Below are 19,322 nucleotides of genomic sequence, written 5' to 3'. Positions count from 1 at the left end.
GGGTGAGTTTCGTGTGCTCTCTTGGCACAGCATTTGTTGTAGGAATGAAGCAGTGCTTAGCTGGAATGCAACACCAATACTGTGTGGCTTCATGTGGTCCTATGTGAACATGAGGATGAAAGAGGAGAAATGTAATTTAGGTTAGTGCTGGCATAGGAACATATACATGTAGGCTGCCTATAGAACCATTTCTTTTATTGGTTGTGGTGTAAATAGCCACTAGAGTAACTTCGTGGCAGACAAGCCTTCCACAATGGGAACAGTGGGAAGAAATGGCATGCATTTCTTTAAGGGTCAAGCTCAGGACACTGGTAGAAGAAATTCCTTTAACATGGCAATAGCAATAACCTGAATGCATCAGTAAGCTCTTCCAAGATCTTTGTTCCTACAGGCTCCCAATCTAGATGATAAGGTCCCCTTTGGGGAAGTGGCTTTGAGCCCAGGCCTGCTCTCCAAAGCCCAGACTGCACATGCAGAGATAAAAATTTGAAATACAACAACAAATTTAAATCATTAGCAAAGTTTGGCAAGTCTCCCTTGAATATTGAAATTGCAACACTCCCAATCAGTGCTTATTAAAGGCCGTGTTCCTAACTGTTTAATAAGAAAGCTTTTAGCACCTGACACAGGAACAAGGTATTTATGAAGACAGCAGTGACCTTCCTTCTGTTTGCCCTTCTGTTACTACTTGGATAGGCTTTAAGGGTAAGAGAGAATTTGGCTGCATCTCACTGAATCAGCTCATTAGGAGTCATGATTGCTATAGCCATAAAAGCAGTTCTAGAGACAATCTAAAGAGAGGCCCCACAGTGCATTCATTTGTGGTAACTTGGAAGTTACTTTCACTGCTTCAGAAATCAACAAAATGCGGAGTTCAAGGACTTTCACTCATTCAGAGACACTAACAAAGTGAAAAATAAGATGTCATATCAGTTTGAGAGATTACACAAGGATGTTGAATATTTTCAGCAATACACAATCCACCCCTCCGATATATGGAATTACATGATTCCCTCCAAGAGGGGAGTGCAAGAGAAACACAAAGGCTGGAGATCATAAAGAACAATGAGGGGAGACTGAGATTGGATACTATGAAGAATTTCTTCACAGAGAAGGTGGTCAAGCAATGGAATAGGCTGCCCAGGGATGTGGTGGAGTCCCTATCGCTGGAGCTATTTAAGAGAAATGTGGATGTGCTCTTTAGGGACATGGTTTAGTGGTGGACTTTGTAGTGTTACTTTGATGGCTGGACTTGATCTTAAGTGTCTTTTCCAGCCTAAATGTTGCTATAATTCTATCATTCCAGGACTTTCTTTAATTGGCTTCAATTAAGAAGCCAATATATCATTGTCATGTTCTGAAACATTATTGAAGAGAACAAACATTAACTGACACTGCTCATGAGATATTCTATACTAACTCCACATCAAAAAAGAATGATAAGACCACCAGAACTTCTTAAATTCTATCAAATCCTAAAACCATGAGCAACTTTCACAACTACCTGTTACCCACTGCTGCTGCTCAGAAACAAAAACTTGCAAGAACTACAGTACTTGCCTCACATTAGTTATGCAAGGAAGTAAAGGCTTCAATCTTATTGCATCATTTTAGCACTAGTCATTTTGTACCACAAGAGCTTACCATTTGTTGTTTTACCTTGTGTGACTGTGGCTTGGTTCTACAAGCACTGGAAGCCAGGTTCTGTTTTGTATTTATACTAACAAAAGTAATAATTTTAAAAGTTTTTCTGTTAGGCTTGGTATTTGCTGATAGTTGGACTGCATATCAGTAATTGCATATTAAGAGCATTTAAGTAGCAGTGAGAAATGAGCTAAGAAAATCACCCTTTTCTCCAAAATAAACAAGTTTGGCTAAAACGGAGCAAGTCCTTGGTGATCACACTGATTTCTGAGTATTTAGATCTGCCAACACAGAGCTTGTTGCAAGCATTGGATATGAGATCAGCTGGCAGAGAATACTTGGGTGTTCATTCTACCTCCTGAGACTTGTGCAACAGTTACAGGAACACATAAAGAGACCATAAAATTACTTACGCATGCCTATAATTGAACACAGTTTTTACAAATAGCCAAAGCTGATGTGGCAATGACGACAATACACGGAACTGTGATGACATATACCGAACTGTGAGCCAGTTATCAGCTCTTCAGGACGTATGTCAGACATCTGTAGCAGCACTTCGATTTCCAGAGGTGACTTAAATCAATGATTTTCTAAACTAGAAATTTTCTGAATCCTTCAGCTTTCCACGCTTTCTGAATCACTTACTTCATTGACCAAATTTTCTCCTGGCTGAAATGCTGCCCGCAGGTGCTCCCATGAAGCTGCACTGGTAGGTCCCATAAGTGGAAAAAAGCCACACACACACACACACACAGATGTATATTTTATTTCACAGGAGTTGAGAATTGATTCCTTACAGCATATCTGATCTTATAACTTTAATTGGTAAAGCCAGAGAGTTGCTGAAATGGCTTAATAAAGACGCAAGCTTTTAGTCTGTTTTGAGAGGAGGAGGCAAAACCTTGACTTCAGTCTTATAGGAGAAACAGAGCTTTAACTACAGCTAAGAGACACAAGAAGAAACCCCAAAAGAGAAAAGGAAATAAAGCTTTTTCAAGTCATCCACAATTCTCAGCTAAGATTGACTAAGGCTTAGGGAAGCACCAAGCAAGTCCCAGGAACTTGCTGCAGGAGGGCTCCAAGGAGCCAGGGAAGAGCAGAGGGCTATACTGCTACCAGGCAAGACATGGCAAGAATTCAGTTAAAGCTTGTTTAGTCAACTAAAGAAAGTGAAAAACAGAAGAAAGGGAAAGGAAGGTAAAGACAAGACACACTCTTTTCAGTAAACGCACAGAAGACCTAAGACGTAAGAGCTTGGTATTACAGGTCTCCTATCTCCTATTTAATCCTTTACATAGGTCACAGTTTTATGAAATACATTGATATAACCAGTATTTCTGCTTAAAAGAGGGGTTTGTATTTTATCTCACTAGAAATAACCAATTCCAAACAAAGATCAGAATTACACCAGAGTTTACGTAGGTCAGGTGAGACAGAGCAGAGTAATCCCATAACAAAGGTGAGGAAGAAGTTATCCCTCTGGACAGAATGAGCAGGCTGATGTAGGGCAGGTTCCTATCTTGTTAGTAAAATTGCTTACTAATCTTAGAGGTTGAATTTTGACTGCTTCAGAAAACTAACACCTATTTATCTTAATTTTACACTGCACCAGACCTTTGTATCATCAGGCAGATGTTCCCCCTGCCTAAATCAGTGAGGAGAGATTATCCTCATATTTGAGATAGCAAAATGACAGACAAATAGAACAGACTGGCAGTGTAAATTGCAGGTCATATAACACAGGTTATCCTGGTGAAAAGTACAGGACATATTACATTGGAACTTGCAGGAGGCAAAATAGTGCCTTTGCTCAACTACCAAGTGTGGAAAGTCTTTATTGCTCAGCAGATTTTTTTTTTTCAAGGGATTGGCAGCTGGCTAGGAAGTAAATCTGTTCCTTTGGATTTGATTTAAAGGGCTTCCTCTTGAAGTGATAAATCTAACTGTCCAGAAAGGAAATATTAAAGTTGAAATCCCACCCTTTCAGGTGGGATATATTGTTTAGCGTGATGTCAGATGGTATGGAATACCCCTTTGGCTAGTTTGGGTCCGCTGTCCTGGGTCTGTCCCCTCCCAGCTCCTGCTGCACCCCCAGCCTGCCTGTTGGCAGGACACAGCAAGAAGCTGAGATGTCCTTGGCTTGGTGTAAGCACTGCTCTGCAACAATTAAACAATCGGGGTGTTATCAGCACTCTTCTCGTCCTAAGCCAAAACATAGCATTCTACCAGCTACTAGGAAGAAAATTAACTCTGTCCTAATTGAAACCAGGACACTTGGCTATTTACTGTATAGAGGACTGGATCAAACACACTCATTCAACCAAGAGATCCTCCTGTTGAGTCACAAGATTCAGAATGTACCCCCTTGCTTTCTGAAATCCTTCTCAGAGGAGTCTAGGTGTGGCTAAACCCAGTCCTAGTCCCAGACTTGCTCAAGAGTTTTTGTCTAAAATGGATTATACATGCAATCAATCCAAAATACAACTTAAGAAAACTTCAGCATGCCAGCTATTAGTCACTTACCAAGAATCTGTTGTGGATAAGTAATCTGTCAACTTCACTGAATAACCCTGAGAAGTATTCTCACACAAGGGAAGAAACTAGTGTGCAGCCCACTGCCATTTCAGAGAGCTCAATGGGCTCCAAGCTGTTCCCTGTTTGTAGGGTAAGATGATTGACTCAGTCGTATTTGCATACCAAATGTATTTGTTTGGTTCATGCTCAGTTAGCCCTTGGCTATTGTGTTATCTGTCTCCCTAGTCTAACACAAGCCAGATGCAGCCATCATAACCACCTCTGGTTGTTACTGCTTCAGTAAGGTAATGGGTGAAAAAGGTCAGTTTGGGGGTGGGAGGAGTACCCTGCCACACATCCCCAGGAGAGTTCACCTCCTTTATTATTCACAGCAACCTCACCTGAAAGGCCTGGCAAGGACCTCTGCTTACCAGGGGTACAAGTGAAGTAAGGGCAAGGGGTAAAAATGGCCACAGGCCTGGTTTATTTGAGGGCAATTGCTAATGAATTGCAAACAACTTTTAAGTACAATAATACTACCAAAACCTTGTAATGGATTTGTCTGCTGGAGATGTGTAAATTCACTGCACTCCTAAATGCAATCTTCTCTGTGCGTAACCCACTCAAAAATTAGTATCTTTCAATTGCAGAAAGCAAAGCAAGTGTTTGAAAGATAATTGTGCTTTTAATTTTTCTGTTTTTCTACCTGGGAAACACAATATACACATACTCCAGGCACATTATACAGTGACATTGTTGTAAACAACAACAACAAAAAAGATTCCTTCTCCCAGTATCTGGACAGTAAATATATATTTACAACAGAAAAATAGTCAAGAAAAGAGAAATAAAATAGTCTTGATTACCCATGCCATTTTATAACATACCAGATTATGAATATAAACTACTTCATTCACTTCTCTCAGCGCTGACACTTTCCTTTGACATTACTGATGCTTTAACTTAAGTTCTTGGAATAATTCGTATGCAATGAAGTCACTCCTGTTCTGCTTAAGCATTTCACTCCTGTACAGTCATTGTACAGGAGCCTGTTAAATCATTTTTGTTTGAAATATTAATCTTGAAAGCAAAGAAAAAAATTAAATACAAGTTTCTGCACTACACAGTCAAATATGTCCCAGCACAGCAAATCAGCATTATGAAATTCTTTATATTACTTCTTAACAAAAACATTAGGTCTGAGTCCAAGTTCCTTGGTTTTAGACAAAATGATTTCAAATACAAGAAATATAAATTGAAAAAAAAAAAAAAACAACACACACACCACACAATGCTTATTTTATTGTTAAAGGAGAGTGCTTCCTGAAACAAAAGAACATGTGATTTCCTGGACAAAGATGTAAGTCATAGTGAAGAGAGCTCCCAAAGCTACAAATTAAATATCACATTCATTAAGAATGAGTTAACTAGCTAACTGGAAAAGGTTCAGGCAACCCATTTACTCTGGCAAGTCTATAAACATTGGTGTAAAAATATATAAATATTTTTTTTTTTTTTTTTTTGCTTTCTGCTCTTAAGTGTCACACGATCATACAACCAAAAATATGCAGTATGCAGAAATGGTGGTCATCTATTGCGCGTGATCTGGTTTTCAGACATCAACACTGTTTGCCTTGTCCAGCAAGTTTCAACATCCTTCAGATACCGAGGTGCAGTCCTTAGCATGGGCTTGCCAAGAACTGCTGGACAACTCCTTCAGTGAGGAAGAAAAACCCAGCACAGCTAAGGAGACATCAGTGGTGGGTTTGCACAAATGTGCCAGGTGGTGTCCAAGCCTGGCAAGGAGGCAGAGGGAAGCCAGTAAAGGGTAAGCACAAATGTTCAAGGCTTAAAGGTCTGGTCTTATTATTTATTTATTTATTTATTTATTTATTTATTTATTTATTTATTTTCTGAGCAAAATTATTCTAGGATTGCATGACTTTGGTCCTGGACAGCCAGCTACCGGGTGGACTGATGAGTGTGCTGGGTGCCAGCTGCTGGAGCCAGGGAGGGGGTGTAGGCACCCCCAGTCCATGGTGCCTGTGTGAGACCAAGGAGAAAAGGACGACATGTCACATGTTTGGTAGGAAACGGGCTTTAATCCATTTAAAATTGGCTGAGAAAAGCAGACCTCGCAAAGGCAGGACACCCTTGTCTAGGCACCCCCCAGTAACCCCCTGCTGCCTGTGCAGCCGTGGCTCTGCCAGCCTGACGGCAGGGAGCACCTCAGCAACAGCACCCCCCAGCCCTTTCCAGAGGGTTCTGGAGCAGCGGGTCGTTGAGCCCGTGGTGTGACACCGAGGCTGGAGTAGTGGTGTTACAGCTGGGGAGGTGCAGCCCCTGCGCCTGGTGTGTGAGAGGATGGGAGCGGGTCCTAAGGTGAAGGGTGAGGCTCAATCAGGGTCTGCCATCACCAGGAAGACTCCACTGGGGGCTGGGGGTTCTGTCAGGTTCTCAGAGCTGATGGGTACTTGGGACCTGAGTGGTCCTGGCCACCCCTCTCCAGGGTTGGACATGACAGGAGCAGTGTGCCCCTAAGGAAATGTGGTGGGGGTGGGGTGTCTGGCATGAGCGAGGGGAGGGCAGGGCTGTGAAGTGGTGGCTGGAGGGAGGCTGCAGGTCATGCCTGGTGCTGGTGAGGGCTGTGTGCATCTTCCCCAGGCTGGGCTGTGGCTGTGTATTCACTTACAGGCTCTTCAGTTGGGCTGGGGGTGAATAGCAGGGGCCTCAGGTCTAGGCCAGGTGTTGGGTGGGGATTCCTGGGGGGGAGGAGGGTCTTCTGAGTACGGTGTACTTGAGGGTCTAGTATGTGTGTGGTGGTTTAACCCAGCTGGCAGCTCAGCACCACGCAGCTGTCGGGTCACCCTTCCTCCCTTGGTGGAATTTCTGAGGGGAGGGGGCAACTAAAAGCTTGTGTGTTGATATAAAGGCAGTTGAACAGGATGGAAGAGTAAGAAAGATAATAAAACCTGTACAAACCAACCTATGCATAAGGCAATTGCTCATCACCCCCTGGCTGATTCCTAGGCTGTCCCCACACAGAGGTCTTCAAGCCCTCTGGCTAGTCACCCCTTGAAACCGCTCATCGGGAAGCCACATCTGGAATATTCCTGAAGCCAACTGGGGGTCAGCTGTCCTGGTTCTGTCCCCTCCCAGCTCCTTGTGTGCCCCCAGCCTGCACGCTGGCAGGGTGGTATGAGAAGCTGAGAAGTCATTGGTTTTCTGAAAGCACTGCTCTGTAACAATTAAAACACCCGTGTGTTACCAATGTGAGTCATTTTAAACCCGAAGCACAACACCACACCAGGTGCTGGAAGGAAAATTATTCTATCCCAAACCAGGATGGAGTCATGCCTGAGAGTTGAAGCTGGAACTGCTGGTGAGGAGGAGAGCTGTGAAGTAGGTAAGGGCTCTAGGATGTGGGCAGGGGTTCTGGACAGCCAGAGGGGCCTTTTTTGGTGTTCAAAGATCTGCAGCTGTGTGTGTTCCTGTGAAAATGGAGAGTGCTGTATGCGTGCCTGCAGTAGTGGACTTGCATCCTCCCTAGTTGGAGAGGAAGAAGGGGACTTGACCAAATCTTAGGTCTCTGTGAGTTGTGTCAAAGACAGCCTTTGGCTCAGGCAGCTTGGGTGATACACCTTTTGTATCCTGTTTATCCCATGTAACTGTGCTCAGCTCATGTTAGCATTCAAACTTGGGAAAGTGTTTTGCCTGTATATGTCTGGAGTATTTGCATGTGCTCCAACACCAAGATGAAGGGTAGATCTGAGAGATACACTTCCTATGCTGTGCTACCTCTTGTAGTTGTTTTAGATAGAGAAAACAGGATAATGGACTAGTAAAGGTGTTTCTTCGTGCCAGAATTTCCTTGTTTGGTGTCCTCTAAAGATGGTATGCAAATACAGAACTGTTTTTTAAGCCCCTAGGGAATTGCAGAGTAGATACAATCAACTATTTCTTCCTGAAGGCAAAGTAGTAATGTGGTTTAAGGAAATGGGAAAGACTTTGATCTACTGCTTGTGAAGCCCATATTCTGTCACAGTCAAGTACAAGGGCAATTCAAAAGACAGGGCTTTTCAGTATTTTATTTTTAGGGTGTTTGGTGAAATGGTGAGGGGTTGCTGGGTAATGGGGTTATGGTTGTCATTTGTGCTTACTAAACAAAGCACCTTTCTGGCAGCTCTTGACCAGCTTCCTAATTCAAGAACTGCATTACCAGCATCTTTGAAACAGTCCTTCAAGGCTTCTCCATCTTCCCTAAAATTCATCAAGGATTTCAGAACTCCTTTAGGCCTTTTAAAGAGAAAAATGAGTCTGGTGGGGAGGCAAACACAGGTGATGTGGCACTTCCAGAATGCACCTGTGTCCTCTGTTTCTCAGTCCTCTTTTAAAAAGAAGGATGATGATAGGTTTAGGCAGTGAAGTCACTACATTTTGTTTACTTTTTTTGTGTGTTGGGGGAACACACTGCATGCTACTCTGAAAACAGGGTCATTTCATCTCCTGGCTTCTCTAGGCACCATGTAGTAACCACCTGCACTGTCTTTGCAGCTGTGGTTCTGACAGCATGGGGGAAAGGAAGACCCCAGCAATAGCACCCCCTGCTGACCACCTCCTCCTTTCTAGCCCTTTCCAGAAGGTTCTGGAACATGGGCTGCTCGTGTGGGGTAATAAGCATATGGGGTAAGAGCTGGAGGTGGAGACTTGGGGGACTGGCTTATAAATTGTGCAGCAAGTGGTGCACTGGTGGCTGGAGGGAGGCTGCAGGTTGCATGTGTGCCTGCTGCTGGTGAGAGCTGTTTTTCTTTTCCTGGGCTAAGGTATGTGGGGTGTGCATGTGTATTTACCTGTGAACTCTGAAGTTGGACCAGGTGGTGAACAGCAGGGCCCTTAGGTCTAGGTCAGGACCTAGGCCAGGAGTTGGGTGGGGATTCTCGGGTGTCTTGTGAGTGTGGTGTACTTGAGGGATGTGTTTGTAGTGGTTTTACCCAGCCTGCAGCTCAGCACCATACAGTTTTTTCCTTAACTTTGCCATGTGAGTGGGATTGGGGAGGGAAATGGGGGGGAAACGTAAAAGTTTGTGGGTTGAGATGAAGACAGTTTAATAGGCCAGGAAAACAAAAATGGTAACAGTAGTCATGGTGCAAAACAGGTGATGCATGCTGCAACTGCTCACCACCCACTGAAAAACACCCACCCCCATCCCTGAGCAGTGGTGTGTTCAGCATGAAGTCTCACCCTTTTGGCCAGTTTGGATCAGCTGTCCTGGTTGTCTACTTCCAGCTCCTTCCCCCTGCCACCCCCCAGCCTGCTCACTGGCAGAGTAGTATGAGAAACTGAAAAGCCTTGGGCTTAGTGTAAGCACTGCAGCGATTATACTGGTAGCAGCAAATAGCATCCCAAAGCACAGAAAACATCTGGTAAGTGTTGAAAACCTAGCCACCTAATTCAGTGTAAAACTAAAGATAATGTAGTAGTGGTTTACAGCTCTTGAAAATGTAGGCCAACTTTTCCCACAGAGAATTGCAATATTTGGACCCAGAAGGAAAACTTGTCACTGATTTGAAGTCTCCTAGTCAAAACCTAGGATCACTGTGGCTTCCAGCATCGGCACCAGTGTCCTGTTGTCAGGATAGCATGACTGTTTGTTAGATCTGGGCATGAGACACCGAACTCCTTTTGACAATAGAGCAGTTGGCTCTGCATTGATCTAGCTTAGCAAGGCTAAAGACAACAGAAATGGATATAACAGCATGGACTACTTTTTAGCAGGGAAGCACACAATAAAATCAAAAATACAACCTTAAGAAGCCATAACACATAAAAAGCACACATGAACACAGAAGTCACAACTAGCCTGCATTTTAAGTCAGAATTCAAAATGTGTATTAAAAATCCTTAAGGATCACTATGAGGCCAGAGCTGAAAATGCGTCATTTGCAATTCTTCACTGTCCTCTAAAGGCTTTTTCAGGAATTTCAGCCTTGGAGTTTGAACAGCATATCTTAAATGTTTTGTACTCAGGCAATCCTGAAACACAGACCACAACATCAAGGTGGGGGGCTTACGCAGAGCTTCAACTAGATCTCTACAGCTAGCTACAAGGGCATCAGCCTAAGCAGGGTCACAGGCAGTGTTTGTGGGGTGTGTTATGCTGTGCAGACAGCATAGCTCCCATCTCCCAAAGGAATGGGATCAACAGGACTTCTATTTGGTGTTCTGATAGTTTGGCCTGATGGTGAAGCTTGAAAGTCGTCTATACATGTCCGTCTGCCTTAAGTGGAAAACGTGCATCCGAATTAAATTGGCAGGACTAACTAAAACAATGGTTTTTGCTTGCTACTTGCCTACTTCTAAGGTGCTCATGAGAAGTTACTTGCAACTCAAAGGTCAAGTGTTTTTTACATTAACACCCAATTCTGTAATTGCTCATTAAGATACTCTATACTTTTCCATTAGTACCTGTACATACTTCTGACATGTTTGTTTTGAGTCACTTAGTGTGCCCTTGTACATTTTTGTTTTATGAAGTAGTAACATTTTTTTCCTGAACTAGCTGGATACCGCCAGTAGCTCCTTTTATAATTATTTCCTATTCTGTTATTAATATTCATGTGTTTTTGGTTTAGTTTGTAGGAACTTAAATGTATTTTAATCTCCCAAACTTTTTGCCTATAAACTACTGGAATACGTGCATGTGCTCTTCCCCAAGAGTGAGGGTGGATCTACCCAATACTATTGCTATGCTGCACTACCTCTTGCAGCTGCTTGGCTCCTTTTGCCTTAGAAGATAGGACAGCTTATTAGTAAAGGTGTCTCTCCAAACATGCCAAAAATACTTTTTTCTTTGGTGTCCCCTGAAGGTGTTTGGAGAATGCTTTAAAAATAACTTGAAGTCTACAGGGAGTTACAGAGCAGATTGAATCAACTATTTTTTCCTGAAGGCAAAGAGGTAACCTGGTAACACAGCACTTCTCAGTATCTGAACTCTACTAGGAGGTTGTTCTTAGAAATTCTGAGGGGATGTTTGTGTAATGTTGTGGTTATGATTATTTGCCTTTTCTAAAGGAAGCACCTTCCTTTCAACTCTTGAACTGCGTATTTCAAGAACTGAGTTAACAACACCTTTCAAACAGTCCTTCAAGGCTTCTCTGTCTTCCCTAAATGCATTAAGAATCTCAAAGCTCCTCTAGACCTTTGAAAGGGAGAAATAAGTTCGGGGGGGAAGGCAAAGGTAAAGGCGAAGTTGTGACTTGGCATTTTTAGAATGCATCTGTTCTCTGTTCCTCAGTTCTCCTCTAAAAACAAGAATGACTATGGGCTTTTAGGGAGTGAAGTCACTATGCCTTCTTTTTCTGGGGGGTAGGGTGGGGAAACAAACTGCATGCTAATCTGGAAAAAAGATGAAATGACCCTGACCTGTTTTATGAATTCATTCATTTTAGAAGTGAGAGATCCCAGATGCGTGACTGCCTAGTTTTTGTGGTATGAGTCTCAAACACAAACAACTGGCTGGCTTTCCACTCTGCATGGTGTGGGAAGACTTCATACACATCGGAATTCCATTTTTGACAACTCATACCTGTCATATCTTCAGTGTTCAAACTGATAAAACAATAATCCAATTGTATTTTCAATCTAATAACGTTTATCTAATTTAGCTGCTGTTCTGATGTCTTCAGGAAGAAAATATTTAACAGCATTCACTCCACAAAGAGCTCAAGTAAACTAACTGCAGTGAGAGAAGTTTCACCTCCTACACTGCCTGGATTTTTCTGTGTTTTTCTTGCTTTCCTGACTAGCTCTTAGGTTATAACTGGCTATCTTTCAGGATGTCTGATCTCATTTCCTGTGCCCTTCTTTCCTTTTGTGAGCAACTATCCATCTTGGTTTCTTCAACTTTCTGACCTCCATATTCGCTGTGATGCAGTATACTTCTGTTCATCTCTATCCTCCAACTTGCTATTGATTCTGTTTCCACTTCCTCTGTTCTCGGGTTTTGGCCCAAGGATTTTGAGAGAATGGTAACTTCCAAATGAAAAGAAATACTGATGGATGCACCTTTGCTGCTTCTCTGGTGAGAGAATGCAAGTAAAAAGGTAACACAAGTGATTGTGATACCTTTGGATGCATTGCTCCAAACTAGCATATGGTATTACAATACTGTGTCAGGGGGCTTAGGTTAATACTTTAGAGAGACCAAATGGTTGGTACTTGAAACTCCTAGGAAACTCCTAGTATTCCTCGTCAACATAAAACTAAGCTGTTTCTTATATTTAACTCAGTTGTTCAGCAAGCTGAGTGACATCTGACTGGTTATGTCAATGACTGCTGAAGTACCATGAATTAACTGTGGATCAAGAAAGAAAACATGAGCTTTGCTGTTAGCCTCGTCGCTGTAAGCATGTTTATTTTGTTACATTAATATGGTTACAGACCTGTTTTAGCAGTCCTGCAGAATGCCTTGCTCTTCCTCTTGTAACTGTCCCTGTTGCACTTAAAAATGTTTGCACATCTTCCAGCTCTTCTTTTCCTCTCTTATTTTCCTCTCTTAGGGTAGAATCTTGTTACCAGGTGAAGGGGGTATTTTAAGGCTTAAGGAGCCAAAAGATGTTCAAAATAAATTAGGCACTTCTGAGAGTCACTTGTACATGAAATAGGCTCCATTATTTCTGAGATTGCTTGTTCAAAAATTAAAATGAGTACCCACAGCTGGTTGGTTGGTAAGGTCAGCATTAGGAAATATGCATAAAATGTCACAGGACTTCAGTCTTTAACTCTAGACTTAATGAATTAAGCTTCAGTTTCTAGATAGCCCTCATTAATCATTTGTTCTTTTGATGATTTAACTTTTTAACTGTGTGCTCAAAAATTAACATGGACACTTGAATATGTTAACATAGAAAATCGTTGTGATATGTGGCATACTGGAAAACTACAGTTTTCACACTGACCAAAGATAGTTGGCCATTCTTGATAGAAGTGGTACTTTGGTTGAAAGATGTTCTGTTTTAAAAAAAAAAAAAAAAAAAAAAGGACACCTTAGAAAATGGGAAGATGGGATAGTTTCCTTTAGATGTGATTATTTCAGTTAAAACAAGTCAGGGAAAGATTCTGTGTAGAGTTGAGAGATGTTAGCATTTGTTCACTGCATCTGGTGTAACAGGAGAAAATCCACAAGGCCTTGAGTGAAAAATAGGATCTGTAAAGTAATCCATGCTGACATAAGTCTTGTACCCTAAATATGTAATTAATTTTCTGAGAAATACTCTACAATGTGCAGCTCTATGTTCTAGTGGGTGTTTACAAGATGATAAAACTGCATCATACACTACCATGAGTTAGTTAAGCTTTTTTAACATAGGAAGGTTACATTTCCTGAGATATTCAAATTTTTTACTTCTCTAGTGTTTTTGTTGGTCAAGGTGTCACTTCCATCCATGTAAGCTACCTAGTGAAATATGCCTTGTACTTCTAAATAATACATACTACTTTCCAGTTCCTTGGACACTGGGTGCCATTCTAGGATGTCTGTTGATTGAATGTTTTTGTATTTCTACTTGGGAGATTTCTGAGAAAAATTGCGCTAAGTCCCTGGAAATGGTCAGGAGAGGACTGAACATGTGGGGTGAATTACAATGGCTCTGGAATGGGATGCAGGCAGCAGGAGGAGCCGGGCATGTTTCAGCTTGACATGCAACCACTTGAGCTCTCTGCTGTAGTTACATTTTCAGATGCTGTAGCTCCAACAGAAAAACATAGGTTCACCTATAATACACACTTCCTGCTGGTAATTTCAAAGATGTCCATCTTGATTTACCTTCTAAGATGGGTAATAGTTAATTGCACTTCAGATCAACCTAGAGTTGCCAGCAAGTCTTTCTTGAAAGAAGACTAGACACAGGAGGTGGTGATGCTTCAGCCCCTCCTTGCAAGTGCACTACTGTTCATGGGGTCATCCAAGGGATGGCACAGGTAAATCTTGAACACTTGTTGCCTTGAAGGGCACTGACATCACAGGCAAAGGCTCCCTGCAGCTGTGGGTATCTAGGCCTGTGTGAACATCCCACATCATTATCCTTGGCCCTTAGAGTCACTGCAGTTCTCCATCTGTGCAGAAGCCCGTCACAACCTGGAATGAAGACTCTGCTCATCTGTATTTGATGGCAGGAGTGCCTGTAGGTCATGCATGTATCTAACATCTCCTGAGAAAGCTGTTTACCCTGCCTTTAAGGTAGATCCTTTGAGCCATGGGCAGGTAGCAGGGGTAAGAGTCAGTCTTTACTAATGTCACAGAGTAAGAACTGACTTTATGCCTTGTGTCTGGAACATGCTGCTGTGCTTTGCATTTGAGGCTAAAACAGGCTGTTTGGGGCTATTTGTTGTGGTGTAACCTGGCAGACAGTGAAGTACCGTGCATATGTACCTCCCGTTGCTGAGGGTTATTGGATTTCCAGCAATCCAACAACAAAAGGGTTCTCCAAAAGGAAAGACAGCTACTTAATTTGCTGTATATCCAAGACAGTTATGCCAGAAGCCCACTGGTGACTTTGGGATTACTGAAGTACCCTCTCTTGTGATAGTGTATGTCAAGCATGCATGGAGCCTTGGGGCCAGTCACAGTGGGGTGCATTTGCCACTCCTTCCCAGTTAGCCTCTCTTCAAGTTCAAGTACAGTTAGCTGTTGGGATCCCCCTGTCACTCCACAAATACAGATGGGGTCTGCTGCTTTCTAGCTTGCTGGCATTAGGGTACAGTGGTGCCCACTAGAGTCTTAAACTTGTGGGGCTGATGTTCCAGGCCACTGAATCAACACAGTTGGATAAACCTGGTTGTCCTTCTCTCCACTTGGCTGGAGGCATGGCCCATCTAGTCCTGGTCATAGTGCTCGTTCCTGTGTCTGGACGACTGCCCACAGAAACCAGAGCAGCAGTTCTCCCAGACACTTCTCAGTTCTTCTCAGTCACTGCTTTTGCAATTGTTCTCCTTGTAATTCATGTACCTCTAGGGTCAAGGTAGATTTTACCATTCCATTTTCTCATGTCCTCTCCATGATCATGCAGGTAAAACCACAGAGTGGCATATGCTGTGTACCCACTATATCCTGAGCAGAGGGGAATGCTTGCTCCTAGTAGCTGAGATTTGTACAGGTAGGGAGTAGGATGTAACCTTTTTGAATTGCTGGAACTTCCAGGGTAGTTTCTGCACAGCAGTTTTGATTGGTAGGCCTTTGAGGAAAGCTCAACAGCTGAGATGCGAGCCTGTTGGGAGGGAGAGAGGCTTTCTTTGCATTACTGAAGTTGGCCAGTCAATTAATCTGGCATATGTTCCTCTTCTTCTTTCCAGCTCATTACTGCCAATGAATTGACACAGAACAATGGTGCACTCTATACAAACTTCTGCTACAGTGGTCACATGTGCTTGACTTAAGCTGGATCTTTGGAGAACGGGTCGTCATACTTCAGGTCACCATAAACCCCCCAGCATGGCTAACTTTCTTTAGTATTGGATCCATCTCCATGGAGGTCCACTTGCTTGGGTGACATCTTCCTTGAAGGGATACTTCTCTTCCACACCTAACAGGACTTGCCTCTGGATGCTGATGACTTGAGACCCTTGTCCCATTGCTCTATCAACACCATCTTCCCTCAGAGGGATCCAGTTGCTTGGCTTCCCTGTGCTCTAATTCCAGGCTACTGGCCTTTTTACTCCTGCACTGGAGCAACCAGGTGACAGGGTGCTCACCTAGATGATGGCAGAAATCTTCCTGTATGTCTCACAGCTCATACCCATAGCCCAGCTGTTGGGACCGGGCCCTTTTCTGCTGGGCAACTTTCCAACCCACACCACTGTTATGGGTTCTGGTACAAATGCAGCACCCAGCATTTACATTTGACTGTCACTTAGTCAGACTTGGCCTATTGACTTAGCCTATGCAAATTGTCAGGGAGTTGGTCTGCTTCAGGATAGGATGGCTTTGGAGAGCCCAATTAGTGTTGTCTGTAAGCTTATAGAGGGGTGGACTTGACCCCCTTCTCCAGATCACTGATGAGAATACTAAACTGTATGGAGCACTGGGGAACCTCTCTGGTGACCAGCCACCAACAGGATTGAACTCTGTGCACTGAGTCTCTGAGCCCAGTCATGCAGCCACTTCTTCACACAGCAAACCTCTTCAAGCCCTGATCAGCCAGTCTCTGCAGGAGAATACCGTGGGAAACACTCCAAAAAAGATTTACTAAGATTCTAGTAGATGATGTCCACAGGTGAGCTGGGCAGGACCTACCTCTGATAAACTTGTTCTAAGCACAGCTGATGACTTGATTGTCTGATAAATTCTTTACAAGACAAAGACTACAGCAAAAAGCTATTCAGTGCCTCAGCCTTATCTGCACTTTCTGTCCTCCATGTTACCCCTTGCATCTGTGAGAAACAAGAGCCAGTAACACAACAGGCTCAGGCAAGGATCTCAGTGAAGTAGCATTGCTATTAGCAACTGCACTGGCAGGCATCCTGCAAGCAGGAGTGCAGATTCCCTATTACTTGATGCTTAATTCCTCCCGTTTCCTCATTGGCTGAGTACTTCAGGCTCACAAACTACTTGATGCTTGTTGCTATATGTATTGTATATTTGTATGGTTGCATATGACCAACCATTAATTGGTCATTTTCCTTTTACTAGAGGGCCTATGATTGTTTGTTCTTACTGATTTTGCACTGCTCATCCTGTACTTCTTACCTGTCTTCCTCATTTTGGGACAGTGGGAACTTCCACTGACCCCTGATCTGCGTATCATAATGTGAGAAGAATCTTTTTTTTTTTTTTTTTTTTATAGACAGGGTCTTCTGTGAAGCTGTTTTATTTGCTATTGCAATGGTGGGCATCCTGCAAGTAGGAGCACACAGTAAAAGTTTACCATAACCTTATATTTCCTATTACTGACACCTGATTTCTGCCCTTTCCTCATTGACTAAATACTACGGGTTCATAACCTACTCGATGCCCTTCTATACCATATATGTACAATTTTATTTGACCAACTCTTAATTTGTCCTTTTTCTCCTGACTAGAGGGCCTGTGATTTTTGTTTTCACTGATTTCGTACTGCTCATTCTGTTTTTCTTAGCTATCCTCCTTATTTGTGACAACGGGACCTTCCTCGTTACCTGCTTAACATAGTCCCCATGGCTGTGGTACTGTCATGCCTGCACAATCACTTTTGAATGTGCATGGTTAGTGGATTTTCCACTGCAAAAACGACTTCTAGTGCAAAAACACTACCTTGTTTCTCACACAACCCCCACTGTTGTACCTCTGAAATGGCTGCAGAATCACTTTTGAACATGCAAGATTAGTGTAATGTTTTGTCTGCACACAGACATTTAATTTTCATGCAGGGCATTTGGTGGAGGTCTTAATAATGTGCATGGACCCTCAGGCAGACTTTCGATCTCTTTAGCAATTTCCTCCATTTTTCTTTCTTTTTCCACATCGTCCGGATCTTTACTCCGCAAAGGAAAGTAAGATTCACCCAGCAGTGGTTCTCTGTGACAGAACAGAAGGGTTTTCAAAAAGAAAACATGTTAATATGAATTTACAGACTAACGGTAAAGAAGTCTCTTAGCAGAAATCGCAGCAAAGAGCTGCCCAGAGCTCCCTGTGCTCCAGGATGTTCTCACTAGAAACACTTCCCTGCAAAGAGCAGCAATCTATCAAAGACTGCTGGGAAAACCCACTCACCGTTGTCTCCTCTTCAGCAACCATTTCACTGAGTAGCCCAAAGCTGCCAGAAGGAACAGACAGACAAGGATGGCCAGCACCACAACTGCGGTGTGCTCTGGCACCCATTTGCGTGCCAGAGCCTCTGTGTTTTTTTCACCAGCAGCCCCTGGAGGAAATGGGTAGTCATACACTTTTACGAGTCCTGTACCACTGACAGTCTCACAATGTCTTTGGAAATGTCCGAGCAGTTATCTTCACTAGGTTGCTTTCCCTCATTCTCGTGCATTAGCGCCAGAAGACAAGGATGACCAGGTACAGTCCTCCTGAGCAAGAGCCCACTCATGACAGAGAGGCTGAATGAGGGCTATCTCCAGCAGTGTCTCTGGGAATGAATATGCATGCCTTACCCATGCAGTTTCTCCCTTTCTCCATACCGCTATCCTGTAGAGAAGATGCAGAACCAGCATTGCTGGACAAATCTGCAAACAAAGGCAGAAAAAAAGAACAGCTCCTGTAAGATACTGCAACAAACATCTCCAGCTTTGAATGACAGTGAACCCAGTTTGAACTCATAGCTACTCCCCAACACCTGTCATCCTCTTCTAAACCTTTACTCTTACTCCTAAAGAAGCATTGGCAATATACCCCTGTGATGTCCCTGTTGCTCAAAACCAGGATCCATCCTAAAATTCAGTGAAACATTCTTCATGGGAACAGCTGAAAGCAAACAGGGAGAAAGAAAGCTAGCATGAAATGCTGCAATACACTGCTTCCTAAGAAATGCCTGCAAAGGGGCCAGGGTGACCTCCTGGGTGCAGCCTGGCAACTCCCTCATGAAATGCATAGAGCCAGTGTACCCAGATGACTTCTCCAAGACTCAGAATTCCACTGAAGAGGTGCAGAGCCAGCACCTGTTGCCACATCTGCAACCAAAGGCACATGAGAACAGCTCCTGTCACATACTGCAATCAACTCCTTCAGCTTTGAATGGCAGGAAACACTACCACTGCCTGACACCCATCTCCCCCTTCCTTTGACAAGCACATGGCAGTGTGGTACCAGATGCCAGCACGTGCACTGTATTGGCAGAAAAATCACCATGTGCACAGCTCCTGGGGAAAAGGATCCCCAGGCTCTAAACTCAGCCCCAAAAGCTGCTGTCTTTCCAACAATACTCAAAAAAGCTCAAGGCTTCAGCAGCTTGCAACGCAGCTTCACAAGATAAAGCAGCTTTGCTCGATTCCCATTCTGCTCTGTAGAGGAATGGTTAACTGAAATAGGTCACGTAGACATAAAGCAGCTGAGGGATTTTTGAAACAATAAGAATCCCATGGCTTGCTGTAGCTGAGCAAACCAAGCTACCAGGGCAACTATGAGAAGTTCCCATGACAGTGTTCCCACATCGCCCAATTGAGGAATTCAGAAAAATATTGTT

The 19,322-nt window shown here is 43.3% G+C and overlaps 1 long non-coding RNA gene across 3 annotated transcripts; it reads left to right on the top strand.

Moving 5' to 3' along the window:
* Positions 1–8,900: 8,900 nt before the first annotated feature.
* Positions 8,901–18,964, top strand: LOC311427743. 3 transcript variants are annotated; one of them, XR_014687527.1, is made up of 4 exons: positions 8,901–8,953; positions 11,028–11,116; positions 12,450–12,562; positions 15,511–18,964. It is a non-coding gene; the product is annotated as an uncharacterized lncRNA (long non-coding RNA). The 3 variants fall into 3 exon arrangements; XR_014687528.1 differs by having other exon boundaries at positions 8,903–8,984; XR_014687529.1 differs by lacking the exon at positions 8,901–8,953 and adding an exon at positions 9,511–9,584.
* The last annotated feature ends 358 nt before the right edge of the window (positions 18,965–19,322 follow it).

Source organism: Aythya ferina (genome assembly GCF_964211825.1).
Source record: "Aythya ferina genome assembly, chromosome: 1".
Taxonomy (NCBI): domain Eukaryota; kingdom Metazoa; phylum Chordata; class Aves; order Anseriformes; family Anatidae; genus Aythya; species Aythya ferina.
The sequence above is the reverse complement of the archived record's forward strand: the minus strand, read 5'-3'. Positions and strand labels throughout refer to the sequence as shown.